At 52.1% G+C, this 17,996-nt stretch overlaps 2 protein-coding genes across 2 annotated transcripts in view; one reads left to right on the forward strand and one right to left on the reverse strand.

Annotated features, from left to right (window-relative positions):
- Positions 1–17,996, reverse strand: part of UBE4A (ubiquitination factor E4A) — a 626,538-nt gene that overhangs the window by 373,575 nt on the left and 234,967 nt on the right. The window lies entirely within an intron of this gene.
- Positions 11,898–17,996, forward strand: part of LOC126015626 (FXYD domain-containing ion transport regulator 6-like) — a 29,781-nt gene continuing 23,682 nt past the window's right edge. Inside the window, exon 1 of the mRNA XM_049778208.1 lies at positions 11,898–12,069. The gene's annotated coding sequence lies outside the window, so the exon portion shown is untranslated. The remainder of the gene's footprint in view (positions 12,070–17,996) is intronic.

Below are 17,996 nucleotides of genomic sequence, written 5' to 3' on the forward strand. Positions count from 1 at the left end.
GCCCGCTGTCCCTTGCATTATTGGAGGCCTAAGGAAGAGAAGGGAGAGAAGTTTATTACAGAATTAGATTTTGTCATACCTTCATCATGACTTCATCAAAGCCTGCGGTGAGGTGAAAGATTGATGACAAGCACAGACAATTTCAGGAAAAGTTGGAGATGCAGTATTTCTTTGTTGAGCACAGGGCCATCCCCACATGTCTTATTTGCTCAGAAAAAGTTGCAGTGCACAAGGAATACAACTTGAAACGCCATTATTCAACTAAACATGCTGAGGAATGTGCAAAATATCAAGGAAATGAAAGAGCCAAGCGGGTTGCCAGTCTTAAAGCATGTCTAATGAGGCAACAAGATTTCTTCAAGAAAGCAACCAAAGAGAATGTTGCATCAGTCGAAGCTAGTTACATGGTTAGTGAGATGATTGCTAAGGCAGGGAAACCATTCACAGAAGAAGAGTTTGTTAAAAAATGTGTTACAGGCTGCAAGTATTATCTGTCTGGAAAAGAAAGGTCAGTTTAGAAAAATCAGCCTTTCTGCCAACACTGTGGCAGAGTGCATTTCTGACATGTCAAGTGACATTTATCATCAACTGTTGGAGAAAGCCAAATGTTTTGATGCATACTCAGTTGCTCTTGATGAGGGCACAGATATAACAGACACTGCGCAGCTCACAATTTATGCCCATGGTGTTGATTGCAATCTTGAATTGACAGAGGAGCTGCTCACAATAATTCCAATGCATGGCCAGACCACTGCTAATGAGATATTTCGGCATCTGTGTAATGCCATTGAGAATGCAAGTTTGCCATGGAAGAGGTTTGTTGGAATAATAACCGGTGGAGCACTATCAATGACAGGGAGGAAAAATGGAATGGTGGCATTTGTTCAAAAAAAACTTGAAGAGGAGGGTGTAGAGAAGGCCATTGCTCTTCACTGCATTATCCATCAGCAGGCCCTTTGCAGTAAATGCCTGCCGTGTGACAATGTGATGTCCGTTGTTGTGAAATGCATCAACCAAACCAGATTCAGGGGCTTAAAGCACAGGAGGTTCCGTGCTTTTTTAGAGGAAATGGAGTCAGAATATGGAGATGTGCTCTATTTCACCGAGGTACGTTGGCTCAGCAGGAGAAATGTCCTGAAAAGATTTTTTGAGTTGAGAGAAGAAGTGAAAGCCTTCATGGAGAAGGATGGGAATGCTGTTTCCAAGTTGAGTGATCACAAATGGCTCATGGACTTAGCTTTTCTTGTTGACATCACACATAAGTTGAATGTACTAAACAAGATGTTACAAGGCCTGGGCAGCTTATCAGTGCTGCCTATGACAACGTGAGAGCATTCTCCACAAAACTTGTGCTATGGAAATCCCAGCTCTCTCAGACAAACCTTTGCCATTTCCCAGCATGCAAGGAACTTGTGGATGCAGGCATACCATTCAGTGGTGAGAAATATGTTGGTGCTATTTTTAAGCTAGAGAAGAAATTTGATCACAAATTTGCAGACTTCAAAAAGCACAGAGCCACTTTCCAAAATTTTGTGGACCCCTTTTCCTTTAATGTGCAAGATGCCTCTCCTGTGCTTCAAATGGAGCTCATTGACCTGCAATGCAACTCTGATCTCAAAGCCAAGTTCAGGGAGATTAGTGAAAAGCAGACATGCATGGGCAATTTTTGAGAGACTTGCCCCCAGCTTCCCTGAGCTTTCCCGAATGTTCAAGCGCACCATGTGCCTTTTTGGGAGCACATATTTGTGTGAAAAGTTATTCTCCACATTGAACTTCAATAAGTCAAAGTACAGGTCTAGACTTAATGATGATCATCTTCAAGCCATACTGAGGGTCTCAACTGCTTCCTCTCTAAAGCCAAATGTGGTTCAGATTTGTGAGAAGAAGCGCTGTCAAGTCTCTGGCAGCAAGGAATAGGCAAAAGATGCCATGTTCAGAAGAACTGTTCATGATCTTCACTCAATGTTCTATTCATGTTCAGAAGAAATAATTAAAACTGTGAATAATGACATTTGAGGACTTTTTTTTGTGTGTGTGAAATCCCTTATGCGGCCCTGCCTCACCCCGACTTTGCCTCCTGCAGCCCCCAGGTAAATTGAGTTTGAGACCCCTGGCTAATTTATTTCTTTCTCTCAGGAGCTCTCTCTCTGTCTCTCTTGCTCCTGATCCCCAAGGTTCCTTGCTCCTTTTTCTCTGCCGCCCTTACCCCCAGGTAACACCTTTATTCCAAACCTCAGACCCCTACCATATGTGGGTGTATCTGACCATCCAGGTGATTTAACATGTGACATTGAGGGAGCGGTAATATTTTCCCAGCTTCTGGGCCACCTATATATGGAGCAACTTGGGAGAGGTTGTTTCTGTTCATGGGGACTTGGCTTTCTTCACCTGGGAAACAGAGATGCCCTCTGGCTCCTTGAAAGCTCTTGGTCAGGCGGCAGTGCATGTCAGAGGTAAGTGCCAAACATGTGCACCAGCCCAGTTAAAGCTGTTTGTATTCAAGTCCCCTTCTCGAACCCCTCAGGCCTCTGCTTCTCTCCTTGAGCCAGCTCAGTTGGTTCTATTGAGTAGTTCAGGGGTTCCCCAGACTTGGAGCAGGGTGATATTGCTTTCACCCCTTGAGCGATCTCAGACTTTCCCCCTGGCCCCACAGTACCACAGTGGTTTTGAGGCTGTGTGGTCACAGCCAGAGGGTCTTAGAGCATGGGCTCATGTGGCACCCAGTGGGTATGGCTAACACAAGGGGTGCATGTGATGCCCAGTTTTGTGCTGGCACAGGAGGAAACAGGTGTCCATGGCAGGTTCTGTCTCTGGCCAGCCACGATGGATGTGGTTGATCTACCAAATCCAGCGAGGGAAGTTCTTGTGCCCTATCAAGCCCTGGGCCAGGCATTTGTGTATCCTTTCTGTCTGTCCTCCCCACTGGATCCTGACACTTTTTTTTTTTTTTTTTTTTTTTTTTTTGGTTTTTGGGCCACACTCGGCAGTGCTCAGGGGTTACTTCTGGCTGTCAGCTCAGAAATAGCTCCTGGCAGGCACGGGGGACCATATGGGACACCGGGATTCGAACCAACCACCTTTGGTCCTGGATCGGCTGCTTGCAAGGCAAACACCGCTGTACTATCTCTTCGGGGCCCATGGATCCTGACACTTCTATTTCCCAGGCAATGCCACCTGAGCACGAATGACCAGAAATACCTGGATCGCAAAGTGGATTATGAATTCACTTTTAGCGTTATGCCTGCAAAACAAGCAAACAAACAAAAATACCTTTAGTCAGTCTCAAATTTTCTGCAACTCTCACTTCAGATACAGGAAGTGAGGGATTTGGAGTAAAGAAGGTCCCTGGGGTCCTGTTGAGCAGGGGAGGTAACTGAGGCTCAGAGATGTCAGTGGCTCATTCCAGGCCCATGCCATGTTTTTTTCCTTTTCTTTGTCCTTTATGGGGCCATGCCCAGCTGTGCTGGGGTAACTCGCAGTGCCTGAAACGAAGCCTGGGCATTCGCATGCAGGGTCAGGGCTCAGCCACTGAGAGCCAAGTCCAGCCCTGACCTCTGCTTGGAAGCGAGTCTGTCTGTCTGTCTATCTGTCTGTCTGTCTGTCTGTCTCTCACACACATATACACCTTCTCAGCCTTGGTCGATGTGCTTTCCTGACCACTGGGAAAGTTCCTGCGTACCCTGGCACTGCCTGATCCTGTACCCAGAAAGGCTCCTTTTCTCTCCATCTGTCCTCAGCAGAGGGAGGGGTTCTGTGTTTCAAGCCCCTCAAATGCCTGGAAACTCCACATAAGCTATGGGACCTGGTGGCTGTTGAGGAAAAGGAACCCTGCAGGGAGGGAGAAACTGGGGTGAGAATCCCTCATCCCAGTGGTAGGGAGGGTCCTGCCAAGCTGCTCAGCTTTCAAATGGACCCAGCAGGGTGCTTACTGGGGGATGTAGTGGGGGGCTACTTTACCAGCCTGACCACTTGGGCACCAGCCAGGCCTCTCCCTCTCCAATCAAGGCAGGAATTAGCAGATAGAAAGACCAGCCCAGGATGGAAACTTTCCAGGCCTCATTCCTTCCCCTCAGGACTTTCTGAACCTGCCAAGTGGCAACAACCTTTACCTCCCACATTCTCATTCCAGCCTCCAGACCCATTCTTCTTTCCCAACTCCCAGCCCTGGGCTTCCTGGCAGACGCCCACTCCTCCAGGATGACATCCCTGATCCATCCCCTCTCTCACTCTGCCTTCCCTCCCTTCTGCTGAGGCTGCGAAGTCCTGGGGTCACACACACACACACACACACACACACACACACACACACACACACACACACACACACAGAGTTTTGGGCTTGCAGGGGTGGTGCACACGGAATTCTTTGGTTGTAGTGGCCATGGGTGTGTGTGGGTGGGTGGGTGGGCAGGGCACACTTCCCGTGCTGACACCACACATCTGTAGAGTTGTAGTGCTTTGTGTCCCCTTAGTTGTCATTGGCTGCGATGCAGGCAGGAGTCCCAGAATCAGCAAGGGTCGGGCTTAAAGGACAGAGAAGTGGCTAAATGCATAGGCTCTATCTTGGCTCAACACGTGCCCCCTGCACCAGGCAATGACCATGCAACCTCCGGCTGGCCTGGTGGGTACTATCAAAAGCCAGACTGATCCCCACCTCTTACTCTGTGCCTTCCCTTCTCGTGGATTTTTGCTTTTGGTTTTTCTGCCTCAAGTGGAACTCTGTCCTCAGCCCTCATAAATCCTGTATATACTTGGGTTCAGATTGAGAATGCTCAGGGCTAAAGAAGTAGCACAGTGTGGTGTGTGTGTGTGTGTGTGTGTGTGTGTGTGTGTGTGTGTGTGTGTGTGTGTGTGTGTGGAGGAGGGAGGGGGACTTGCCTTGCACACAGCCAACCTGGGTTCAAGCTTCAGCACCCCAGATGGTTCCCTGAGCTAGGAGTAATTCTTAAGTGTAGAACCAGGAATAAGCCCTGAGTATCAAAGGGTGTGGCCCCAAGCCAAAACAACAACAAAAAAGTGTCTTGCATTTATTTTGAAAAATGTCCTTTTTTTTTCTTTAATCCTCTTAGGTCCTAAGACCTAAGACTTGTCCTAAGACTTAGGACAAGAGAATCCTGAGAGGTGGGCCTAGGCCAGGGAGGTCCAGCAGCAACCAGGAGGAAGTGGTCCTGGTCCTATTGTGCCCAGGCAAAATCTGTGGCACAGCATTTGTCAGCTCGCTTCCTGGGAAACTCCCACCGTATAGGCTGTTCTCATGCTTCTGCAGCTCTGTTCCTTGTGTCCCTCCGTGTCCTGTTCTTTCTTCCAGGCTCTGCCTTTCTTTGGCCTTTGAATCCCCTTTTCCGTGTGAATTTGGGCCAGGTTTCTGTAGAACAGTGCTGCCAGACCTGTGAGTTACAGAGGAAGCAGCTTCCATGGAAATCAGCAGGAATCTGGGTGCGATTTCTCAGTCTACGGAGGGCTTGTTCAAAAGGAGAGCCCAGCCGTTGGCCCTGGGGAAGGAGAGTTATGGGCCCAGGGTAGGTTGCAGTGAGGTCTGCCAATCCTGTTTAGGTTACTGTTAAGGAAAAGAGGAACCCTTCACCCTACCACACACCTCTGGATTCTTCTTGGGCTAGTGCCTCAATCGAATTAATTGATTGCCAGAAAAATAAGCAAGTAGAAAGCAAGAATCAATTTAGGGGCTGAAGAGATAGTACAGTGGGTAGCAAAATTGCCTTGCATGTTCCTGACCCAGGCTTAATTTCTGGCATTATATGGTTCCTTGTAAGACGACATCCAACTATTAACCCAAAACAAAGGCAGTCCCCCATCTTCCTCTTTCCTTTTCACCTCGCATTTTGATAAGTAAAAGATCCATTTGGGTCTTACTCCACCCTGCCCACCTGGTTGATTTTTTGTAGTGGCTTAATAAAGAAAGAGAGTTTGGCTTGGCAGGCTGAGAGACACCATGGGGGAGAAGCCACTGACTCTGTGATTCTTTCCTGACTGGCTTGGTTTATTAATTCTTACCATTACCCTGCTTCTTCAGACCCGTCCACCTGGGGGTAGAAATATGCTGTGGTGTGATCTCACAGTTTGTGTATTTTATTTTATAGTCCCTCAAGTGATCCCTGAGAGTAGAGCCACGAGTACCAAGTACTGAACACCTAGTACCTAGTATTCAATACTCAGGAATACCAAATAATGAATACTGCTGGGTTTGGTCCCAAACCAAAGGAAAAGAAAAGAAAAATGCATAGAAATTACCCCACTCTAAACCCTCTATGCCAGAGTAGCACAGTTAGACAACTGGCTTCCAGAGGAAAGTGTCCCAAGTAGCTCAGGGCAGTGGCTGATCTCTCAGGAGCCCCTTTTAGACAGCTGGATGGTAGTTGGTCTTTCTTCTTTTCCCCTGTGAATTAATTTAAGTCACAGAGCCAGTTCTGATGAGAACAAATGGAGTGTCCCCCTCATGCCTCAACAGCCCCAGATCCCATGAAGGAAGGATAGCTCCTCAGGCTGAGGACTAACACACTGCAAGGCCTTTTTTTAAAAATTTTTTTTAGAAATACAACAGCCTCAGAGAAAATAGCCCCCAGGCATGCTCTGGGGCCCTTGTCTGCCCACACACCCTTGGGAATCTGTACTATCTCTCCCTCTCTTTGCTCTCTGTCAAATACAGGTGGGTGGCTCTGGGCGCCACTGTGGGGGCCTGGTGAGTTCTCAAGGTGAATTGACATTCTTTGCCAATCCTGTGCTTGCCTGGGACCCAGCCAGCAATGCTCAGGCACCAACTTATTTGGCAAGTGGGGAGACAGGAGCAGAGACTGTTCAGACAGGAGCCAGGTGCCCCCTCTTTGTCCCCAATCACTTTACCCTGCAAAGACTAACCCCCCCCCCCCACCTGCCACCCCGGGGTTCAATCACTGCAGCCCTTGTTTCATTCTGCAGTGGAAAGTCCCAGTGTCTCTCAGAAGGACAGTGGTGTATTCTCAGTTCTGCAGCGGGCGGGGAAGGAATGAAGACTCTTTCCAAGACTAAATATTTAGCATTGCCCTGAATGGCCGGGCTGGGAGTGTTTCATGCCCATCCTTTCTCATGTCTGAAATTCCGTGCATGCTGTGCCTGAGGTTCCGGCCTGAGCAGGGAAAACAAGAGACACGTCCTAAAAAGTGTTGGCAGTAGCTTGGCTTCTGCTCAGAGAAACAAGGGATAGGCAGTGTCCAGGAGTCCGTGACAAGTCCACAGGTGGTGACTCTCTGGCCATAAGCAATTTGCTGCCCTGTCCAGTGTCCCCCAGTGTCATCAGAGATGAGCCTCCCTCCCTAGAAAGGTGCCAGGTACAAATTCCAGCTTGCCACAGGAAGTGCCTCTCCCCTGCCATCCATTCTTTTTTGTTTTATTTGTTTTTGTTTTGTTTTGGGTCACAACGGCAGTGCTCAAGTGTTCCTCCTGGCTCTACACTCAGAAATCGCTCCTGGCAGGCTCGGGAGACCATATGGGATGCCGGGATTTGAACCACCATCCTTCTGCATGCAAGGCAAAAGCCCTACCTCCATGCTATCTCTCTGGCCCCCTGCCATCCATTCTTTAGGTGTCCTGTGGACCCCATTCTTGAGAAGTTCAGCCACATGCCCACCTCAAACCCAGAGCTACTGTTCCTCTGCAAAGCTGGTTTTCAAGCAGAATCTCTCCTTCCATCTCTCTTCTGGGAAGGGGCAGATGGTCAGCAGGTACCTCTCTCGGGAGGATTTGGGCCAGGCATGCCAGCTGAGGAGAATGTAGGCATCTATCAGCCTCTGGCAAGTGAGTGTAGACTCACCAAGCCCTTCCTATCTGTGTCTGGATGCCATTATATGCAGCATTTCCAAGGCATTAGCTCCAGAAGGTCAACATCCCGTCTCCTCTCCCATTTTTAGTCGCTGGGAAGAAACAAATGGGCACATTCACGGAGCAGTCCAGTGGTAGCAGTGGTCCCTGGGCCCAAGGGGAGATGAGTGTCCCGCTGACCAGTGCATCAGGCCCCTGTGCCTAGCTCAGCTGTCCCATATACCCCGGCCAGGAGTTTCCATTTCTGTCTCTGCCCTCACTGCCTTGGCCTGTCTTTTCTTTAGAGCCACACTGAGGATGATGCTTAGCCCTGACTAATGATGCAGAGCCCACTCTGAGGAGTGTGTCGGGGTGCTGGCTGGTGGCAGGGTGACTCATAGGGCTACAGCATGGATGAGGGCTTCTGGAGGAGGAGGGCCCATGTGGATATCCTGTTAAGTAATGGAAGTTGGTTGGGGTTCCAGTCCCAGAAACCCCAGAGGTGTTGGGTAGGGGGAAATTCATTCAGATGTTTGTGTCTTTCTTGCTCTCTGTTCACTTTCTTCAGATTCTCTGCCCATCTTTTCTTATGTGTTATTTTAATATAAATTAAATTGTCCTAGTGTTGGTGTGGGCATGGTGAGACCTTCCTCAGCTAGCCGGTTCCTGCAGCCCCTATGGCCTGGCAGGTCTGAAGGTTGCAGGGTGAGGGTGGAGAGATTCACAAAGCAATCAGATGAAGTTCCAGGAGTCAGCCAGCTTTATTTCACGGTCCTAACCTAACATATACATTTCTTCACGTGGCTTCTATGCTAGCCTTTTCCAAGCAGCCACTTCTCTGCTCCTTCTCTGGCTCTCTCTGCCTCTGTCTCCCTTTTAGCTACTTCTCCAGACTTCCTTGTTGACTGACTCTCTTTGCTGATGCTGCTACTGCTGCTGCTTTGCTGCTGCTGAATCTGATGCTGAGTCCAACTCTTCTTCTTATCCCCTATCTCCTCCCAGTCAGCCTCCTCTACCAGCCCATTCCAGCTGTGGACAGTTCTGATCATTCAGGTGGGATAAATAAGAAGTTGGGGAAGGGGATACCCTCATTTATGGTCACAAGATGGCTGCTTCCCTGCCAGCCATCGAATCTGCTTCTGATCAAGAAGAGGAAAAAAGATGAGGATGAAGGGGTCAGGGGGAGCTCAAGGGGAAGAGAAGAGAAGAAAGGGCAGGGACACCTATTTGTGTTTCTTTCTTTCTTTCTTTTTTTTGGGGGGGCCACACCTGGCAGCTCTCAGAGGTTACTCCTGGCTATCTGCTCAGAAATAGCTCCTGACAGGCACGGGGGACCATATGGGATGCTGGGATTTGAACCAACCACCTTAGATCCTGGGTCGATTGCTTGCAAGGCAGATGCTGCTGTGCTATCTCTCCGGCCCCCTATTTGTGTTTCTTGACTTAGAATTCGTATTCAGAGTTCTTTCAGTTCAGTCAGAAGTGGGCTGGGGATCTTTGGTGTCCAGGGAGCCTAGATAACATATAATTTAAACAGAATAGATTGCCTCTGTTGGGGGAATAGCCAGCCCTGCTGGGAAAACAGACCAGGAGGCTGGCTCTGTGGTCAGCCCTGGGAGGAAGTGACATCCTAATACTTTCTGCATCTGGGGCTAGAACCTTCCTAAGTCTTCTTGTCTTGTCCCTTGAACTGTCCCTGGTGCTCCCTAGGCCCCCCCACTCACTCCCTGCCCGACGTTGTGTGACCCAGGCATGGACACCAGGACTATTTTTGCCACAGTGCAAGGGATCCGGCCGGGTGGTGCCGGGAGGTTTAGCAGCTCTCAAGAGCCACTCAGTCAGCTTAGCACGATCAATGGGGCAGAGCCCTAAAGGGGCCTCCCAAACCAGGCTCCACTCTTTGGGCACCTGTAGAAAGACTCTGTCCTTTGGTCTTCTCCCACCAAGACTCTGTCCTGCACCCTGGTCCCACATCTTCATCTGCACCTGAGACTTCTGGAGCAGCTTTGCTGGGTGGACCCAAACCCATTTCTCAACTTCACCAGAGGCACCTGTACCAGCCCAGCTGCTTTCTGCCTTGCAGCGTTTTTCTTCATGTCCCTCACTAACTGCCAGAGGAGAGAGCTGGACACCCCGAGCTGTGTGCACAGGAACCTCTGCTGTCTTCTCTGCCAGCTTTTGAAGGGGTCTTCTGCTCTGTCCCACATGCCTACCCACCTCCCCATCCCCACCCTGACTCAGGGCCTTTGCCCCTGCAGCTTCAGGGCCATCCCTGCCTTCACTCCTGTCCTGCTCCTTTCACTTGCTTTCAACACCTGGAGCTCAATTTTCCTCAACATCAGGAACCTTGTTTTTATGACACTTTCTGACTAGGGCCGTGGGGCTGAATCTCTGCCCTCTTCCTGCCTTTGGCTGGTATCCCTGGAGTGGATCTGGAGGCTCATGAAAACTGAGAGAACAGAGCAGCTGGTGACCTGACATTACCCGCTCCAAAAGTTCCTGGGTCCACGGGTACCTTCTCCCCCTCTGGAGCAGACTCATAGGTGCCCTAGTTGGACCCCAAAGTCCCACAGTAGTACCTCCATAGACTGTGGAGGCTGCTACCAGCCTTCCTCAGATGCTCAGTGGTGCCTGGCTGGTGCACCTGGGAAGTCACTTAGCCAAATTTTCTGGCATCACCAGACAGGTCAGGGAGCTGGCAGACGCAAACAGGTGTTTCTGCTTTGGGCTCCTGGTTACCGGCCTGTCCTTGCAGGCAACGTCCCATGGGAAGTCCAACTTTTTGCAACCTAACCAGATTACTTGGGGCCCTCAGAATATTTCAATGATTCCCCTCTCCCATGTGAAAGTTGTGCTAATGAGGGCAGAGCAGGAGACTGAGGGAAGTGGTCAGGACAGGGTGGCCACAAGGTGAGAACCAAGGCAGGCAGGGGCCTCGGGGTGTTGAGCCAGGGTTGAGGGACAGTGATCAGGTCCCTGCCAGGAAGTTCTAAAAGCAGCTGATGTGGTACAAAGGCCTCTGGGAGGAATTGGTCTGTGCCCAGGCCTAGACTGGCTCTCCCAGTTAACAGGACAGTTGTCCCCCACATCCTCAAACATAAAGGGAAGGGGCAAGGAGGGCACACACTGCCCTGCAGAGAGTCATGCGGTAGACAAGCCCTCTCGTCATGCCCTTGGCACTCGCTCACTGCCACAAAGGGAACTTTTGCACCGTTAAGGGGGTTCTTACTACCTGTGCCAGGGACTGAGCCATCCCCTTTGGGGGGGGGGTTTCCCTCTTCCTCCACAGACAGATAATTTTTGACTTCGGGTTTTGAGACCCAACCTTTATTCAAAGGATTAAATCCCAGGGTTCGAGTAGGCAGGATGTGCCCAGGAATTTTGGGGGTGGGGGGAGCTTTTCACACCAGGGGCCAGGCCTCTTCCTCCCACCAACCATCCCTGCTGTGGGGTTTGTGATATCCCCACTGCCCTTCCTAGGGTTCTGAAGTTTCACACTTCCTTCCCACTCCAGGCCAGCCAGCCAATTGGGCTAAGACCAGGATTCCACCATGTTCACCTTGGGGTGGGGTGGGGGGCGGTTTACTAAGGCTGGTAGCCTCCTTAGGAGACTTACTCAAGGCCAGGTTCCCCAGGACAATGGCAGGAGGGTTATTTTTGAACCCTCAAATTTGGTTTGTCATCTTGCCTTGGGCAGAGGGGATGCTCAGGACCCAAGAAGTCACTGAGGGAGGGGGGAGAGTGGAGGGGGTTGGGAAGGAGTTCCTAAGAGTCCAGTGTCCACATGGCCCTGGGGGCTGGAGCAGAGAGGCTGGGGTACCCACCAACCTTTCAGGATTGGGGTGCACGATTTTCATTCCCTCGCTGCGCCCCCACGGTCCTTTGCGGGGATTTTTTTTTCTTTTTCTGCTGTTTCTCCTCATTCCCCGCCCCTACCCATTCAGAGATATGCGCGGGCTGGCTGGCTGCTGAATTGGGGTGTTGCTCTGGCCGCCTCCCCATCCTCCCCAAAGCAACAGCTGCTGCCTCCTGTTGCTTCCCCAGCACAGTGGCGGGAACACAGGGTAAGTGCTCCCGGGTTCCCGGGGAGAAGGCAGGACGTGGAGGCGCGGGATTGCTCCCACCCGGTCCCCCAGCCCTAGGCCCCCCAAATCCACGCCCAGCCCTCGCCTTGCAGGCCCCGCCTCACGCGCAGAGGCCTCACCCACCGCCCGTCCTGCCCACCGCAGCCACAGGCAGCTGCTGGGGCGCCTGTCCTGGGGGATCCCACGGCCACGGGTGAGCGGGGACCCCCCAAGGGTGCAGGGCGCGGGAATGGGGCCGTGTGGGCGCCGTGGGGTTGTGGGTGGGGGGCCTAGGCGGACTCCAAGCTGCCTTGGGTGGGTAGGTGGGTAGGTGGATGGGTGTGAGCGAGCGTGGCTTCTCAGGGATGGACCCCCAAGGGTCCAACTACAACTAGGGGGCTCCAGGGCCTTCCCTCTCAGGTCCCATCCCCAGGGGAGGGGCGCCCTTTGTTCCTGGGAAACTGAGGGGCCCCCAGTGGAGCTTAGGCGGGGGTGTGGCTGGATGTGAGTGGGGACCAGCCAGCCCTGGACTGCGCACTTGGGGGGCCTGGGAGGCCCCTGGGCAGGGCCAAGGAGGCAGGTAGGTAGGTGGGAGATTCAGGAGGGGTTGTGGGGTTCCTTTCTCCCTCTGCCTTTCATCCTGTTTACTTGGGGCGCCCACTGTTTACTCCTCAGTCTCCTCCCCTTGTTCTCCCCCTGGCTGAGGGACTTGGGGTCTGGTAGGGCACTCCCCCCCACCCGGGGGCAGGGGAAGGACCCCCCCCCAAAGGACCGTGGCTGCCCATCCTCAACCCACAAACAAAACGTGGCCTCGCCCCACTGCCTTTGTCTCCCAGCGCCCTGGCCTGGCCTGGCCTGGCCTGGCCTGGCCTGGCCGGAGGTCCCAGGACAGTCCCAGGTAGAGAGCAGATGGGACAGCTGGGTGGAAGCTCCGATTTGGGGGGCTGCACCCTCATATTGTGTATATATGCATCTGTTTCCGCATCTTCGCCTGAGGCACGTGACCTGCCTGGGGTTGCCATGGAAACTGGGCTCCCCTCTCCTCCCCCTCCTGCCCATTCTTCACCTCCCTGTCGCCTCCCCCAGCGTGGGTTGCCTGGAGACGGGGTACCTTGTCGTCCTCTGGGGTGGGAGACCCTGATACAGCCGGTTCCCACCCCAACCCACCTTCCCTTCCGCCCCCCTCACCCACACCCACACCCACATCCCAACCATGGGTGCTGAACCATGCATTGTTAGGGCTGTGTGCGGGGACACACACACACACACACACACACACACACACACACACACACACACACACACAACACATCCATCCCCACAGCCCCATTCTCCTCTCAGTCACAGGCACCCCCTGACCCACACAGAATTGTGCCTGTTTACACAACTCACTGATGCCTTCACACACACACACACACACACACACACACACACACACACACGCTCAGCACACCTCCCCAGGGCCATGCAGCCTCATGCTTCTCACACACCGCAGTAACACACAGCAAACTCACATATCACATATCCACAACCTCAGATATAATCCACACAGGGACATAAACAGACTCATGTAGAAACACACACTCAGATTCACAGATTCACATCTCTACACACACTCACACATGCAGACATAGCACATTGGCATTCCCTTCTTTTTTTTGTTTTTTGCTTTTTGTTTTTCAGGCCACACCTGTTTGATGCTCAGGGGTTACTCCTGGCTAAGTGCTCAGAAATTGCTCCTGGCTTGGGGGGACCATATGGGATGCCAGGGAATCGAACCGAGGTCCTTCCTTGGCTAGCGCTTGCAAGGCAGACACCTTACCTCTAGCGCCACCTCGCCGGCCCCGGCATTCCCTTCTTACACTCATATACCATTCCTACAAACACTTGGCACACACCTTCAGGGTCACACAACGCACCCTCTGTTCTGCATCGTGATTGTTTACGCTGCAGCACAGCACACACCTATGCAAATACTTTCACAAACACTCTCTTTTGATTTTTATTTGATTTTTGGGTCACAACCCGGCGGTACTCGGGTTACTCCTGGCTTTGCGCTCAGAAATCCCTCCTGGCAGGCTCATCCGGGGACCCTATGGGATTCGGGGATCGAATTTAGATCTGTCCTGGGTTGGCCGTGTGCAAATGCCTTACCACCGTGCCATCGCTCCGCACCCCCACTCAATACCGTCACACACAGTCTCACATAAACATTTGCATACTCTCACATACATATATTCTTTCTTTTTTTTGGGGGGGGGTCACACCCGGCAGCACTCAGGGTTCCTCCTGGCTCTAGGCTCAGAAATCGCTCCTGACAGGCTCAGGGGACCATCTGGGATGCCAGCATTCCAACCACTGTCCTTCTGCATGCAAGGCGAATGCCTTACTTCTATGCTATCTCTCCGGCCCCACATATTCTTTCTTACATCCAAACACATACACTTTCTCACACATCTATTTCCACATAGACACTCTCATTCACATACTCACATATACTCTTAGGCATGTTCATATCCACACATGTACACTCACACGCACTCACTTTCCACACACACTTTCACTCCTACCCTCACACACATGCTCTTATACTCTTGCTCTTTCTCACATTCATTCCCACACTTTCTTTTATACACAGCTCACATACTAGCTCTCACACACTCACATACACTCACATATTCTCACATTGACTCACACGTCAACACACACAATTCACTCACACATTAGCTCTCACACACGTTCACATTCTCACCCCTATCTTCACACACATTCAGTATCTCAATACTCTCTCTCTCACACATTCTCTCTCCCACCGTGTCCCACATGCATTCTCATATTCACTCAGTCTCACGCACACACATGTTCTCTCTGGGCTCCCCCAAAGGCCCCTTGCCCGAAGCTCTGCACAGGAACAGGAGGGGGAAGCAGGGATGGAGCCTATCCCGGGAAGGTGCCAGAAGGGAGAGAGACTCACAACTGGCCCCTCTCCTCCCAGCCTGACTCTGGAAGCTGACTCTACTTTGGTTCAGGCCCCAGAGACCTGAGAGCTCTTTTTTGGGGGATGCCCCAGAAGCCGAGGCTGTGAGGGCTTCGGATTCTACCTGGTCTGGGCCACTGATATGCAGCATTGAGTGGTCCCCCTCTCCAGGAAGCCCCCCTCTGGCCCTTTATTGTCTCCTCATCTCCTGGAAAAGGGGGGACAGTGGCCAGAACTCTTCCCAGGCCAAACACTCTGGCTGAGACAAAGGCTCAGAGCCCATTGGCGCCTCTTTTCTGCTCTGAGCCTGGTTGGGGGAGGCTCAGGCTGGGATGGTTTGTGCCAACCCAGAAGGCACAGAAACAGGCTTGTTACGGAGATACTGGAGATGAGGTTGGCCCCAGGCCCTGGGGACCAGGCTAGGAGGACCATGAGAATGTGGCCCAGAATATCTGCTTGGGTGGGAGGGGAGACACAAGAATGGGGGTGGAGGAACGTGGGAATGGGAATGGCATTGACCACTGCATAACTAGAGGGTGGCGGGCCCCAAAAGAGACAGGGCTATGGTCTCCACACTTTCAGCATATTCCTTTTGCCTCTTCCCTCTCTTTCTGTGACAATGGGGTGTTGAGCGGGGCTCGCCGAAGCCCCCCTGCATATCAGCTGTGGCTCCCACCATACCCTCTGGGACAGGAATCTTGTTTTTCCAGGGTGGTGCTCATACTCCTATTTGCTGCAAGATGAACTTCTGGCCCTGGTGTTCCTTCTCTCCTGGCTGAGGACACCAAGACTTTGCACTTAGTGGCAACTTTGGGACCTCACTTAATTCATGTGGGCGACATTAGGGATCAAATTTGAGAGCCTTAGGACTGGAGACATAGTGGAGGGAATAAGGCTTTTAACTTACATGTGGCCAACCCAGATAGATTTGATCCCCATTAGAAAGAGAGAAAAGCAAAAGGAATGACCTCCTGAGCATAGAGCCAGGAACAGCACTGCCAGATGTGACCCCCCAAATAACATAAACAGACTGGGCTTGGAGAGAGCATACAGTAGGGAGGGTACTGTCCTTGCATGTGGCTGAGTCGGGTTTGATCCCCAGCATCCCATAGTGACTCCCAGGCCCCACCAAAGTGACCTCTGAGCTCTGTCAGAGGCAGGAGTAAGGCCTGAGCACCATCAGGAGTGGACCCCCAACCCCAAAATAAGATTCATGGGCTCATGCTCCTATCAAGGCCAATGCTCACTACCACCATGTCATTCTTGTTCCCCCAAGTGTGCTTTATCAGACTGGTGCTAAACGGGTCCCTGCCCACATGCCAGGTCCTGGGCCCCTCAGCCCCCCAAGAGCCCTGATGTCTCCCATTCTGGGAACCTTCCAGGGAGAGGTGATGTGATTTCTTCTCTATCCCCCTACTCCTCATTCACAGCCTCAGCTCCAGTCCCACACCCCACAGGAAGGTCCTCTACCCCAAGAAGCCCCCTTATGGGCGCCATCTTTACATACACTTGCCTTTTGGTCCCTATGCGCTGTCACGGTTTCACAGGTTACCATGTACCTTCTCCACTTGAGGGTGCATCTATCACCCCATCTCCCCTGGATTTTCTGCTCCTCAGGCCCTCACTGTCCCCTCCTGTTCATGAGGATGGTCTGTGTGCTGACACTCCCCGCCTCCTCACCTCTCCTTCCCCAGATGGTTGCTACAGAGTCTGGGCTTCCAGCTACCCTTCACCTCCTGAGGGCAGATACTCAGCTATGAATCTGGATTCTGACATCCGGGAGTTCTTGGAGCTCCTCCCTGCTTCAGTTTCCCTATCTGCCAATGCACAGGAGGATGAAGTGGGGGTTAGGATGGAGCCATGCCGCCCTCATGATATGGGATTAGGGATGATGCCATTAGCATCATTGGAAGTATCTCTTTAGGATGACTATCTCAGCTTCCAGATTCTTTGTGGCATCGCGTGGTCACCAGCTTTCTCCTTCTTTCTCAGACTGATCTGGTTCTCCGGGTCAGTACTCTTCAGCTCCTCCCTAGGTGCTCGGACTGTCTGTAAGGGCCTGTAGCTTCTGGGTGTCAAGCCTCCACCCCAGAAAACCCAAAAAAGCCAGAGCCTGGGGGTTGGATTAATAGCACTGTGGGTAGGGCATTGCCTTGAGTGCAGCTGACCCTGGTTTGATCCCCAGCATCTCAGATGGTTCCTTGAATCTGCCAGGAGTAACCCCTGAGCATTACTGGGGGTAGCCCCCAAACCAAAACCAAAACCAAAAAAAGAAAAAGAAAAAAGCAAGAGCCTGATGGATCTTTCCAGACAGTGTCTGGCTTATGGGGAAGCAAGACAGAGCCGGAGGGCAAGCGGGAACTGCATGTGAATGATGTGGAACATCCTGGCCAGCATGGAAGTCATGGCCCCTAAGATGTTCTGCTTCCTGGCCCCATTGTCCTGCCTCTTTCCAGCCTGCTCTGCACCGATTTTGTCCCGAGCATGAAGAACGTGACCTCCTTGTTGCTGGGGATATCTCTCATGACCTTTCTCGGTTTGGGTTAAGACACCCAGAGAGCGGATGCGGGTGCTGAGACATTTCTTTGTAGAGGTTTGGGGGAAGCTGGCGAGGTGAACGTGTGCTTTGCTTGGGAGGGGGGGTGCATTGGGCTTTGATCCCAGCACCACATGGTCTTCACAGCGCTGTGGGAGCTCAAAGCTGAGAGTAGCCCTCGAGCACTGCTGGGTGTGGCTCTCCCCAAAATAAACAAGAATAAAAATATCATGGGGGATTCAGGCTCAGGCACCAGCTTGTTCAGATAGTTACTGAGCTTAGTGCTGGGCCCCCAAGGGCTAGAGACCCCGAGGGGCTGGATGTCCTGGGGTGTTTCGAGCGTGTTACTGCCCAAGGGCCCCTCACTGCAGGGTATGAGGGGGCTCCTCTCAGGGCAGCAGGGAGTGAGGGTGCCTGGCTGGTGGAGGAGGGGGGAATTCTGGGATCCCATCAGAGCAGCACATGGGGCACCCACACAAACCATAGCACCCCAGGAGGGAGATCTGCAGCTGACCCCCTGACTCCAGAAAGACTACATGCTGAGTCAGGTGGGGGCTCCTGGATTTTGGCCTCAGGGCTTTGGTGGCTTCTCCAGATCCTGGATTCTACTACGGGTGTGCCCCACTGT

The sequence above is a fragment of the Suncus etruscus genome, chromosome 8 (genome assembly GCF_024139225.1).
Source record: "Suncus etruscus isolate mSunEtr1 chromosome 8, mSunEtr1.pri.cur, whole genome shotgun sequence".
In the NCBI taxonomy this organism is placed as follows: Eukaryota; Metazoa; Chordata; class Mammalia; order Eulipotyphla; family Soricidae; genus Suncus; species Suncus etruscus.